Consider the following 12,683-nt stretch of genomic DNA (forward strand, 5'->3'; position numbering starts at 1 on the left):
GTCCCGGTGCACAACTGAGCAAGAGGACAAGTACATTAGAGTGTCTAGTTTTAGAAACAGACACCTCACAAGTCCTCAACTGGCAGCTTCTTTAAATAGTATCCGCAAAACACCAGTCTCAACGTCAGCTTTGAAGAGGTGACTCTGGGATGCTGGCCTTCTAGGCAGAGTTGCAAAGAAAAATACATATCTCAGACTGGCCAATAAAAATAAAAGATTAAGATGGGCAAAAGAACACACATACTGGACAGAGGAACTCTGCCTAGAAGGCCAGCATCCCGGAGTCACCTCTTCACTGTTGACGTTGAGAGTGGTGTTGGCCTTCTAGGCAGAGTTGACGTTCAGACGGGATGGTGGCTTTAGAAGCTTCTGATAGGCTAATTGACATCATTTGAGTCAATTGGAGGTGTATCTGTGGATGTATTTCAAGGCCTACCTTCAAACTCAGTGCCTCTTTGCTTGACACCATGGGAAAATCAAAATAAATCAGCAAAGACCTCAGAAAGAAAATTGTAGACCTCCACAAGTCTGATTCGTCCTTGGGAGCAATTTCCAAACGCCTGAAGGTACCACGTCCATCTGTACAAACAATAGTATGCAAGTATAAACACCATGGGACCATGCAGCCATCATACCGCTCAGGAAGGAGACGCGTTCTGTCTCCTAGAGATGAACGTACTTTGGAGCGAACAGTGCAAATCAATCCCAGAACAACAGCAAATGACCTTGTGAAGATGCTGGAGGAAACAGGTACAAAGGTATCTATGTCCACAGTAAATCGTGTCCTATTTCTACATAACCTGAAAGGCCGCTCAGCAAGGAAGAGGCCACTGCTTCAAAACCGCCATAAAACAGCCAGACTACGCTTTGCAACTGCACATGGGACCAAAGATCGTACTTTTTGGAGAAATGTCCTCTGGTCTGATGAAAAAAAAATGGCCATAATAGCCATAAAGACCATCGTTATGTTTGGAGGAAAAAGAGGGGTGCTTGCAAGCCAAAGAACACCCTCCCAACCATGAAGCACAGGGGTGGCAGCATCATGCTTTGCTGCAGGAGGGACTGGTGCACTTCACAAAATAGATGGCATCATGAGAAAGAAAAATTATGCGGATATATTGAAGCAACATCTCAAGACATCAGTCAGGATGTTAAAGCTTGGTCCTAAATGGGTCTTCCAAATAGACAATGACCCCAAGCATACTTCCAAAGTTGTGGCAAAATGGCTTAAGGACAACAAAGTCAAGGTATTGGATTGGCCATCACAAAGCCCTGACCTCAATCCTATAGAAAATCTGTGGGCAGAACTGAAAAAGCGTGTGTGAGCAAGGGGGCCTACAAACCAGATTCAGTTACACCAGCTCTGTCGGGAGGAATGGGCCAAAATTCACCCAACTTATGGTGAGAAGCTTGTGTAAGGCTACCCGAAATGTTTGACCCAAGTTAAACAATTTAAAGGCAATACTACCAAATACTAATTGAGTGTATGTAAACTTCTGACCCACTGGGAATGTGATGAAAGAAATAAAAGCTGAAACAAATAATTCTCTCTACTATTCTGACATTTCACATTCTTAAAATAAAGTGGTGATCCTAACTGACCTGAGACAGGGAATTTTTACTAGAATTAAATGTCAGGAATGGTGAAAAACTGAGTTTAAATGTATTTGGCTAAGGTGTATGTAAACTTCAGACTTCAACTGTATATGGTCCAGCTGCGATGTCATCCCTCAGAAGAGTCCTCTCTCAGGGTCCCTATGATGCCACCTATTGATATGTCATGTCTCAATGCAGTGCATCTCTCAGGAGAAGTGGGGATTTCGAAAGGAGTCTTTTAACACTAGAAGAGCTGGAATTCCATAAAAACTAGAACCGTTATGACTTGATATTTCAATTATTATTATTTCAAACATTCAATAATAAATAATATATTCTAAAATTAATGCATTTGTTATTAGTTAAGGGAGCTAACGTTATCTAGCATTTACATTTATGAAAACATAATGTTACATTTTTGGCTACCGTTAGGTAACGTTCAAAGACAGAGCTCACAGCGAGTGAATTAACACTTTTTTTGCATAATTGAAATTCCATCTCTGCAGACCATGACTAACGTCCGATATCCTAAACAACGTCTTGAGTGGCACCTTAAGAAACCCCCACTTTTCCTGAGAGATGACATATCAGTAGGTGGCAGCACAGAGACCCCGAGGGTCAATTGTGGTGGTGAACATACACCTGAATTTCTGAAGTGTCCTGTTAGGGTGAAGGAGACGGAGGTGGCAAGAATAAGGGCTGTCCAGAATGTCTCCTATCCGGAGGCATTGAGAAGAGTGGAAGAAAGGAGTGAAGTTGAAGAAGCAATGGTAGAACGAGTAGAGAAAAAAATGTGTGTTGTGGTTCCTAACTAGTTGTTTGATAGGAGATGAGCTCCTGATTTAGAACTTGTCACCACTGACTGTAACCACTTGGCGTTGATGGCAAGTTGGAGGAAATGGCGACTGCTTGAATCCGGGAGGCTCTAAGATGGCAGCTTGAGCGGACGCTTACTACCAAGCTCTGCACACCAACTTTTGAAAGATAGTGAAAAGTGTATTTATGTAAAAGTGTATGTATATAAGTGAGAGCATTTGTGTCAAAACCATTAGTGTGGAAATCGTAAAGGATATGGTCACGTGTCAAATGTTTGCAGACGGGAGAAGTATGATATTGAAGAATCTGTGAATGGAAAATGTTGCAACTGTGGTGGGGATCATACTCCGGACTTCCTTGAGTGCCCTGTTAGGGTGAAGGAGGTCGAAGTGTCAAGGATCAGGGCTGCCAGAGATCTCCTATGTGGAGGAGGTGAAGAGAGTCGAAAGGGCAAGAGGCAACAGTGTTGAAGATATGGCAGTGGATGAATTGTAATCAGATGCTAGTGTTTTAAGTCAACCAGGTGATCTGGATACACTCATTGTGAAGAAGGTGGATGTTGTGGCATTTATAGACACAGTGATTAATTGTACAGCACAAGTGTCTAAGAGGTCCAAGTTGCTGGATATTATATCTGCAGCCGAGACTTCACAGCAGAAGCACTACAAGGGCTTTTGTCGCAAGGAAATGTCCTGCCCTCACAGAAGGCTTCTGAGCCTGTGTTAGGACCTGATTAGAATGAGGTTTTTACAGAAAAGCCCGGTTTATTTTGTTTAGTTAATCATTTTTTTTGGTAGTTAATATTTTATTTTTACCCAAATGTTTTTCCTTTTTTTGGGATCCTTATTATCCATCCGCACAGTAGGTGGAAGAATGCACATTTAATTGTTGCAAACGCCATTACTCCATAGAAGAAGTACAATTTCGAATAAACTGGGAATGGAAAATGTTGCAACTGAGGTTTTTACAGAAAAGCAGGTTGATTCTGTTAGATCAATAATTTTTTGGCTAGTTATGAGGTTTAATTTTTACCCCCCCCAAAAATATTTTGGCATAATTATTATCCACCCGTACACTAGGTGGCGGAATGCACATTTAATTGTTGCGAACGCCATTATACCATAGAAGAAGAAGTTGTTCTATAGCGCAATTGCTGGAGAAAAAGTTTCATGAAAAAAATGACCTCCACCCCAAAATAGAATGAAAAGCAGAGCTAAATCAACCGAGAAAAAGGACATGGGATTTGGAGACGCGTTGTCAGGGTGGAATATATTTCTACAGGTCGCAGAAACGAGACTGGAAAAGTGAGAGTTTTCATTGGCTGCATATATCTTAGGCTAGTACAGGTTGATGGTTTGAGTGAGAAAAATGTTGCGCGTGGACAAACTGTCAGACTATTGTTGAGACGTCTAGTAGACGGCTATAGCCTAACGTAACCGCGAAAGCCTTTTTTCGCAGCAGGTTAGGATGATTAACGTAGCAGGTTAGAAGACTGAGGTTAATAAATTTATGCAAAGGGTTATCGAAAATTATCACCTAACTTGCAACGAAAATCACTGTATCGAAGAGGTGTCCCTAATGTAACCACGTAGGGTAAATACAACCCATCATAGTCATGACGGTAAAATAGCCAATCAAACACGAATCACTCATTAATGCAAATCATCAAAATAAGTTATTTATTAAATACTGTCCATTAGTACGAAATAAAACTAAATCATTTGCAAACTTTTAAACTACCAATCAAGTTTCAATGATTGAATTCCCCCCCTATTTAAATGTCATCCTATTTTCTTACTGTCTTTGCAGATATCAGCACAAATGTGATGAGTTGGAGGTGCAACACAAGGCCTTCTCCTCTCAGTACTTTACTGTTGAGCAAGACATGGGGCTCTACGTGAAGTGCTCACTGGCCCAGAAGGAGGATGAGCTCACAGACCTGTCAGAGCAACTGGGGGGACTGCAGCAGGCCAAGGACACCTTTTGAGCTGCAGCTCAGTCAACTCCGCCAAGAGTTGCAGGAGAACAAGGACAAGCTCACCTTTGAGAACATGGTTCTTGGTGAGATAAAGAACCTCGATACCACATCATCCCATTCACATGATCCACCACCAGGCTTTCGTTTCAAACCAGCTCCAAACATACCTGATCCTGTGGTTTGAATTAAAGATGAATAAACGTTTATCATTTAATTGTATTACTCCTGTCTCTCCATCCCCATGCAGCGGGTAAGCTGGAAGCTCCGGAGGAGTCCCGTGTGCAGAAGGAGGAGCTGATGGCCCGCCTGGAGGAGCAGCTCTGGAAGTAGAGGCGGGAGCATCACACAGTCGACTACAGCCTAGAGAGGAAGGCCGTGCTGGACAGCGACAGTTCAGTGCCATATGTATACTGAGTGTACAAAACATTAAGAACACCTGCTCTTTCCATGACAGACTGACCAGGTGAATCCAGGTGAAAGTTATGATGCCTTATTGATGCCACTTGTTAAATCCACTTCAATCAGTGTAGATGAAGGGGAGGAGACAGGTTAAAGAAGGATTGCTAAGCCGTGAGACAATTCAAACATGGATTGTGTATGTGTGCCATTCAGAGGGTGGATGGGCAAGACAAAAAATGTAAGTGCCTTTGAATAGGGTATTCCTAATAATTGGTATACTTGTATATACCCTGTATTATTTGGTCACTGCTGCTCAAAACTTTCCTTCACTCTGCATCTAAACAGATTTTCACTCCAAACACATTTTTGCCATGAAATCATTAAATGACAGAAAGGGAGGGGGTCCCATACAACTGTAACTCCAGCCTTTAAAAACAACATCAATATAAAACATGTATGTTTCAGTCAGGGACACTGACTTCTGCTCATACTCTCCCTCCCTGTGCTCTCTAGACCAGAGTTTCCCAAACTCGGTCCTGCCCCCCCCCCCCCCCCCCCAATGTGCATGTTTAGTTTTTTGCCCTAGCACTATACAGTTGATTGAAATAACCAATTCATCATCAAGCTTTGATTATTTTGATCTGCTTTGTAGTGCCAGGGCAAAAACCAAAATGTGCACCCGGGGGGCCAAGGACCAAGTTTGGGAAACCCTGCTTTAGACTAAGGGATGCAGCAGCACGTGGCAGCCGAGTTCCAGCGCATTTCGGACAGGAAGATGCCAGAGACGACCATAATGTGTCTTTGACAGCCTAGCTCAGCCAGCTGTCGGACAAGAGCAAGCAGCTGCTTGAGGAGAACAAGGACCTGAAGGAGAGAGTGAAACTGATCTGCAGAGAGCTGGAGAACCTGGAGCCCCCGTTCAACAAGATGACCCGCAAGAACCTCGGCAACTAGAGGGGGGTGTGTGTGAGGGAGAGTGCATGATTTCAGTGAATCGACACCGCCGCATGATAATGACAGGGCCTCTCTGAAGTCTGATCTGACAGCTGACTAGTTACATTCCTCTCTTCTTGAGCTATGCCATGGTTCAGGAGGACCATATTGCACTGCTGGGAGAGATGCATGCCCTATGGTCTGATGATTCCATTCAGAATTCAATTAGACTCCAGAGTTCCTGTGCTCTACATCAGGGGTGCCCAATTCTGGTCCTGGAGGGTCGCAGTCTCTGCTAGTTTTGTTCCTTGTCATTCAGTGATTGTTCTCTGAGCAGTCAGTGTAATGAATTTATCAATGCCTTTGAGAACCCAAAACGAGTAGGACTTCAGCACTGTACACCCCGACTGTACATGGTACAATTTGTATTTTGCCTGGCTAACTGACGTTGATATGCAAGAAAGATATATCTTATTCATGTCAGACAAAAATAATTGATTCAGCCTGACATTTAAATGTCAGGTGCTCCCTCAGTAATTGTTGTTACACGAATGCCTTAAATGCCAGCAACAAGTGAGAGATGTGATCAAATAACATTCTCACAAAATCTATTGAACTTCAATGGAACTGCATGCATGGAACTCTGTGAAAAAGTCTGAGTCCTATTTTTTTTGTTTTCAACCCAATTTATATTGAAGAACTAAATTAGAAATGAACCCCAACCCTCTGTGTTCCTACAGGCAGGAGCAGGCCTCAGTGTTGGAGGAGCTGGGCCTAGGTAGGCAGACAGGCTGGGAAGAGAGCTGGAGGAGGAGAGGGACGTGAGAGGACAGCTGGACACCATGCAACAGGCAGCTGCCTTCAACCTCAAACTTGTCCTCAAGAAAAATAAGTGATGGGAATGAAAATGATAGCAGTGTAAGCATTGCGTTTTTTGTGGATAGTCGTCTATGGAACCAGATGATGCAGAAGCTGTTGACTGTTGGACAGTGCTGCTCTGCTGGCAAAAGGGCCTGCCGTGAAGGACTTCAACCCAGAGGGAGACTCCCTCCACAAGTTTAAGATCAGCCCTGGCCCAGAGAGGTACTGGAGACTGCACATATACTGCCCGCCTAGCATCCAATTCAAGTGTAATTCCACTGTAAGCTATTGCACTAGTAGCCATTGTGCAGGTTGAGAAGAGAGGGACAAATTCACTCTGACATTAGCATATAGTCTTGGAGAAAGCTGTCAAGAGGACTACAGCAAAATAGTATTATGCAGCTAATTATTAAATATATCAATGAGTGTTCATGGGTTTATGTTGCAAGAGTTATATATTATTGCCATATGGCATGCTGATCAAAAAACTCAACATGTGTATCTAGCTCACTATGTTTCTCAAATGGCATGCATACGTGTTTCCTACAGTGCATTCGTGTTTTCTACGTTAGTCTAATTCTACACACAATACTCTAATGACAAAGCAAAAACAGGTTTAGACATTTTAGCAAATGTATATAAATAAAAACACCTAAATAGCTCATTTACATAAGTATTCAGACCCTCAGTACTTTGTTGAAGCAGTGATTACAGTCTTGGGTATGGCGCTACAAGCTTGGCACACCTGTATTTGGGGAGTTTCTCCCATTCTTCTCTGCAGATCCTCTCAAGCTCTGTCAGGTTGGATGGGGAGTGTTGCTGCACAGCTATTTTTAGGTCACCAGAGATGTTTGATCGGGTTCAAGATGGGGCTATGGCTGGGCCACTCAAGGACATTCCCGAGACTTTGTCCCGAAGCCACTCCTGCGTGTCTTGGCTGTATGCTTAGGATCATTGTCTTTTTGGACGGTGAACCTTCGCCCAAGTCTGAGGTCCTGAGCGCTCTGGAGCAGGTTTTCTTCAAGGATCTCTGTACTTTGCTCCGTTCATCTTTCCCTCAATCCTGACTAGTCTCCCTGCCTCTGAAAAACATCCCTACAGCATGATGCTGGCACCACCATGCTTCACCGTAGGGATGGTGCCAGGTTTCCTCCAGAAATTACGCTTTGCATTCATGCCAAAGAGTTCAATCTTGGTTTCATCAGACCAGAGAATCTTGTTTCTCATGGCCAGAGTCATTTTAGGTGCATTTTGGCAAACTCCAAGCGGGCTGTCATGTGCCTTTTTACTGAAGAGTGGTTTCTGACTGGCCACTCTACCATAAAAGCCTGATTGGTGTAGTGCTGCAGAGATGGTTGTCCTTCTGGAAGGTTCTCCCATCTCCACAGAGGGACTCTGGCGCTCTGTCCGAGTGGCCATCGGGTTCTTGGTCACCGCCGCTCTTCTCCCCCGATTGCTCAGTTTTGCGGAGTAGCCAGCTCTAGGGAGAGTTTTGCGTGGTTCCAAAAATCTTCCATTTAAGAATGATGGAGGCCATAGTGTTCTTGGGGACCTTCAGTGCTGCAGACATGTTTTGGTACCCTTCCCGAGATCGGTGCCTCGACACAATGCTGTCTCAGAGCTCTCCGGACAATTCCTCGACCTCATGTCTTGGTTTTTGCTCTGACATGCACTGTCAACTGTGGGACTTTATATAGGCAGGTGTGTGCCTTTTGAAATCATGTCCAATCAATTGATTTGACCACAGGTGGACTCCAAGTTGTAGAAACATCTCAAGGATGATCAATAGAAACAGGATGCACCTGAGCTCAATTTTCGAGTCTCATAGGAAAAGGGTTTGGATACTTGTATAAATAAGGTATTTCTGTTTTTTAGTTTTTATACATTTGCTAAAATAAAATAAGCTGTGTTCGCTTTGTCATTATGGGGCATTGTGTGTAGATTGCTTATATTTTTTATCCATTTTAGAATAAGGCTGTAACGTAACAAAATGTGGAAAAAGTCAAGGGGTCTGAATACTTTTTGAATGCAATGTACATGCTCCAGATCATCAGGGCCTCTTTGTTCCTCCTCTCAAGGCCACCTGTGTCACTTCAAGACAGGAGTCCTGGGCCTTATACCGTGTTGTACACCCAACTACAACCACATCCTGTCCAAGAGCACTTGCCTTCAACTTCATAGGTGATTGAGCTGCCTTTTTTGCTGCTGTTTTTATGCTTGTCAAAAATACTATTTATTTATTAGTAAATGTACTCAGTGTATGTTGTAGCTTAGTTACAGTAGATACTGAGTAGGTGATTTGTTGTATTAATTCAAAGATAGGAAATATATTTTTTAAATGTAGTGTCTTTTTTTGGTCAATTTTGACACAAATTTGATATATTGTAACAGCAGCCTTCCCTCTCAACAGGGATCGGACCAAGACGCAGCGTAGTTTGTGCTCAACATATTTAATTACGAAAATACTGTGAACACTTAACAAATACAAAATAACAAAGGTGGCAAACCGATACAGTCCTAGCTGGTGCAGAGAAAACACAGAGACAGGAAACAACCACCCACAAAATCCCAACACAAAACAAGCCACCTATATATGATTCTCAATCAGGGACAACGATTGACAGCTGCCTCTGATTGAGAACCATATTAGGCCGAACACAGAAACAGACAAACTAGACACACAACATAGAATGCCCACCCAGCTCAGGTCCTGACCAACACTAAAACAAGCAAAACACATAAGCACTATGGTCAGGGCGTGACATATATTAAACCAATGTCTTGTTAACCATAGCCTCTTTGTTCGTCTGGAAACCCCCACCGCCCTAGAAGAGGACTAGTCCGTTCAAACCCTCTGGTCCAGAGTACCTGGCTCCTCTGCTGGGTGACCCTTCCAGAGGGAGCCTGTTTACCCCCCACAGACCCACCCCAATCAGGGGTAGCCCCACTGAACCCATCCTCAGAGAGGCAGGACTGGGCTTCAAACCCCTTTTTATGGGACATTTTCAACAGAAAATAAATGGTGCTACTTGGTTATGCAAAAAAAAGTCACTTATACATTTTTTTTTCAGCCACTAGGTGGCAGCAACTATACTTAGAATATGTTCTACTGAGTCTGACAAAGATCAGCCACTAGAAAGTTTTATAGAGAAAGCAATCAAAAGATCTGTTATTTTGTGTTATTAGTTTTTTAAAGACTTTATCCAAAAAATAAACATCAGAAATGTATACTCAAAAGATTAAGACATACTGTAGCACAGCCATTGTCCACATACTAAATCCAATATGTAGTTCATGAAGTAATAAACAGCCAGTGCTTGAGAAGAAAATACTTACTAAACTTTAGGCTTACTTACTAGGTTCAATGGTTGTTGTGGGGACAGAATTTGGTATGTTGTACTGAAAATCTTCACAGTTCCCAAGTGGCGCAGCGGTCTGAGGCACTGCATCTCAGTGCATGCGTCACTGCAGACCCTGGTTCAATTCCAGGCTGTATCACAACTGGCTGTGATTGGGAGTCCCTTAGGGCGGTGCACAGTTGGCCCAGTGTCGTCCGGGGTAGGTCGTCATTGTAAATAAGAATTTGTTCTTAACTGACTTGCCTAGTTAAATATAATAAACAACTGTAAGTACATAGTGGTTTTTGACATTGTCATGGTCTCTATAAGGCAGAGTCTATGAGGATTGTTTTTTAAAGTGACACTACGGGACCCCAAGATGATGTGAAACAATGGTGTTTTCTTTATCTTATTAAAGCTTTGTGACTGGATGCATGTGAAGAAAGGATTGTGGATGGGGGACATTTCAATATTATCTTTTTGTGAGCTTATTGCTAACCTTTTGTCACTACTACCCTGTTTTTCACTGTCATAATTCAAAGCTATTTTCTTGATGCCTTTACCCATCAAAGCTAGTTGAAAGTATCTCTCCCTAAATTAATCAGTGTCTCATTTATAGGGACATATGTTTTGATAGTCCATGAGAAGACATCAGACAGTAACTCCCTTTTATTGGTGTGATTTACAACTTTCCTCTCTGCAGTAATTCTCAGGTGAATCTACCTGTCTTCTCAACCCCTGAAAATAGATGATTTATGCCTTTCAGTGTGCCAATGAGGTTTTGCGAATCCACTGTAGAGGTTTCTGTGCTGGATCCACCCCTTGCCCCTGCTATTAAAATGGATCCTGAAAAGTTAAACCTATTGGCACATTGTGCTCCTTGGAGCCGCCTAGGTGCAACTAGAGCTTGAAGGAAAACCAATGTTTTGTCTGAGCTGGCCCATGTCCTCTTGTATTATTCCCATTCAACAGCACTGGCAGACCCCTCAGTTTCTGCTAAAAGGCAGGCAGTCTGCATCTGAAATGGCACCCTATTCCCTATATGCACTATTTACCAGTACCCTAGGCTGTGTGCATTGGTCAAATGCAGTGCAGTAAAAAGGGGATTGGGTGCCAGTTCAGATTCACACTGAGCCATTAGAAGCTGTTATCTAACATTTCAGTGTTTTGAAGTGCTGCTGCCTTATTTTGGGAACAGATGGGGTCCTACCATAGCATGGGCATCTATACTAAATGGATGAGTGCCAACTGAACTGCAGTCTAGTGAGACTAAGGCGTTGGCATAGCAATCAGGTACATGGTGATATGTTATACAGAGCTCTGCTGTCATGTTTCAATTCTGTGCATGTTAAGTATTGATGATACTTCTATGATGCATGAGTTCAGTGCAGATATTGATTAAATGGATCAGGTGACTCAGTCTTTACTCGTCAATTAAACATGTTCCAATGATCAATACGTTAGGGTAAGAGCATAATACGCTAGACGAGGTGGGATCTTTTTGTGTCTGTAAAATGAATTATACGAGAAATGTCGGTGGAAACGCTTTTATGCGCAAATATTGATATAATAACCATCATATGAAGTAAACGTGGAGTCACGCGATGAAATGTTGGGTGGTCCACCGACTACAAATCGAGAGCGTGCAGATTATTAGCCTACAAATAAATTATAATGAACTTCACAGGGTGGTCAAAGTGCAAAATGAATTTGATGCGCCTTTCCAATAAATGTCGAGGGTCTTATTCTGGTGACGTGACAAATAAAAATAATCTCGCTCTTTTGTCAATCATAATTTAATAAAGGCAGTATTCCAAACACTTAAAAGACACCCTATTCCCTCAGCCCTCAAATTAAGTGGACACTTCTGATGACGTATCATGACGTCTGACGAGTATACACTTGCAGGGCGAGGGAGGAAGGAATGATTTTTAAATGGACCAACCTTGGCCAGACTTTCGTCACTAGTTCATCCCGTGATGATTGTGTTTTCAGCCACCTGTAGCTTGTGGGTGCTTCATATGCGCGACAGTCAATTATGATTGCATGTCTACTTATATTAACTATATAATTTGTAATATATGCCGACTGTATGATAGCTAGCAAATTAATTAGCAAACAAGTCTTTCTAATGGCTAACGATTAAAAAAGGCTGTACATTGTCCCCCTGTCCTCTAATTCCACCATCACCTTTGTAGGCACCCACCATGGATCGACAACGGCACAATCTCGGATTTGCCTGTTCCTTAGATCCAGCATAATTTCAGGAATAAAATTGGTTGTATTTATTATGCAGAACCATCCATAAACTGTTTTTTTGGTAATGGACAAATACATAATGAATAAAGTAGGATAATTGTCATTCTACACTACTCAATATTTCTCTGCAATTAGACATTCATTGTGCAATTGATAAATATTATAATGCATGTGATAACGGATAGGCTACAGTAACAGGCTATAATCAATATGTGATTTGTGAAAGATACTGTACAGAGGGGGGATCAATTAATAGGTAGGTTATACAACTGGAAGAAATGATCGGAAGCTTTATGCCGTTCTCCTACCTAGTCAACACTGCTAGTCAACACTGCTAACACTGCTAGCTAGCCAACTTCTACCGAATAGCAGCACTGTAGAAACTATTACATTACAACGGAACGATTTGATTAGTGCAGTGTTAGCTAGCTAGTGTTAGCTAGCTACATAGTTGTCTTTGCTGTCCTTGTATCTAAGACAATTGTGTAGTTTAGACTAATTAT

General features: G+C 42.4%; 1 pseudogene; it reads left to right on the forward strand.

The window, feature by feature from the left end:
* The first annotated feature begins 2,923 nt into the window (after positions 1-2,923).
* On the forward strand, positions 2,924-11,336 carry LOC129826099 (cilia- and flagella-associated protein 157-like; annotated as a pseudogene).
* Positions 11,337-12,683: the final 1,347 nt, after the last annotated feature.

The sequence above is a fragment of the Salvelinus fontinalis genome, chromosome 28 (assembly GCF_029448725.1).
Source record: "Salvelinus fontinalis isolate EN_2023a chromosome 28, ASM2944872v1, whole genome shotgun sequence".
NCBI classification, from domain to species: domain Eukaryota; kingdom Metazoa; phylum Chordata; class Actinopteri; order Salmoniformes; family Salmonidae; genus Salvelinus; species Salvelinus fontinalis.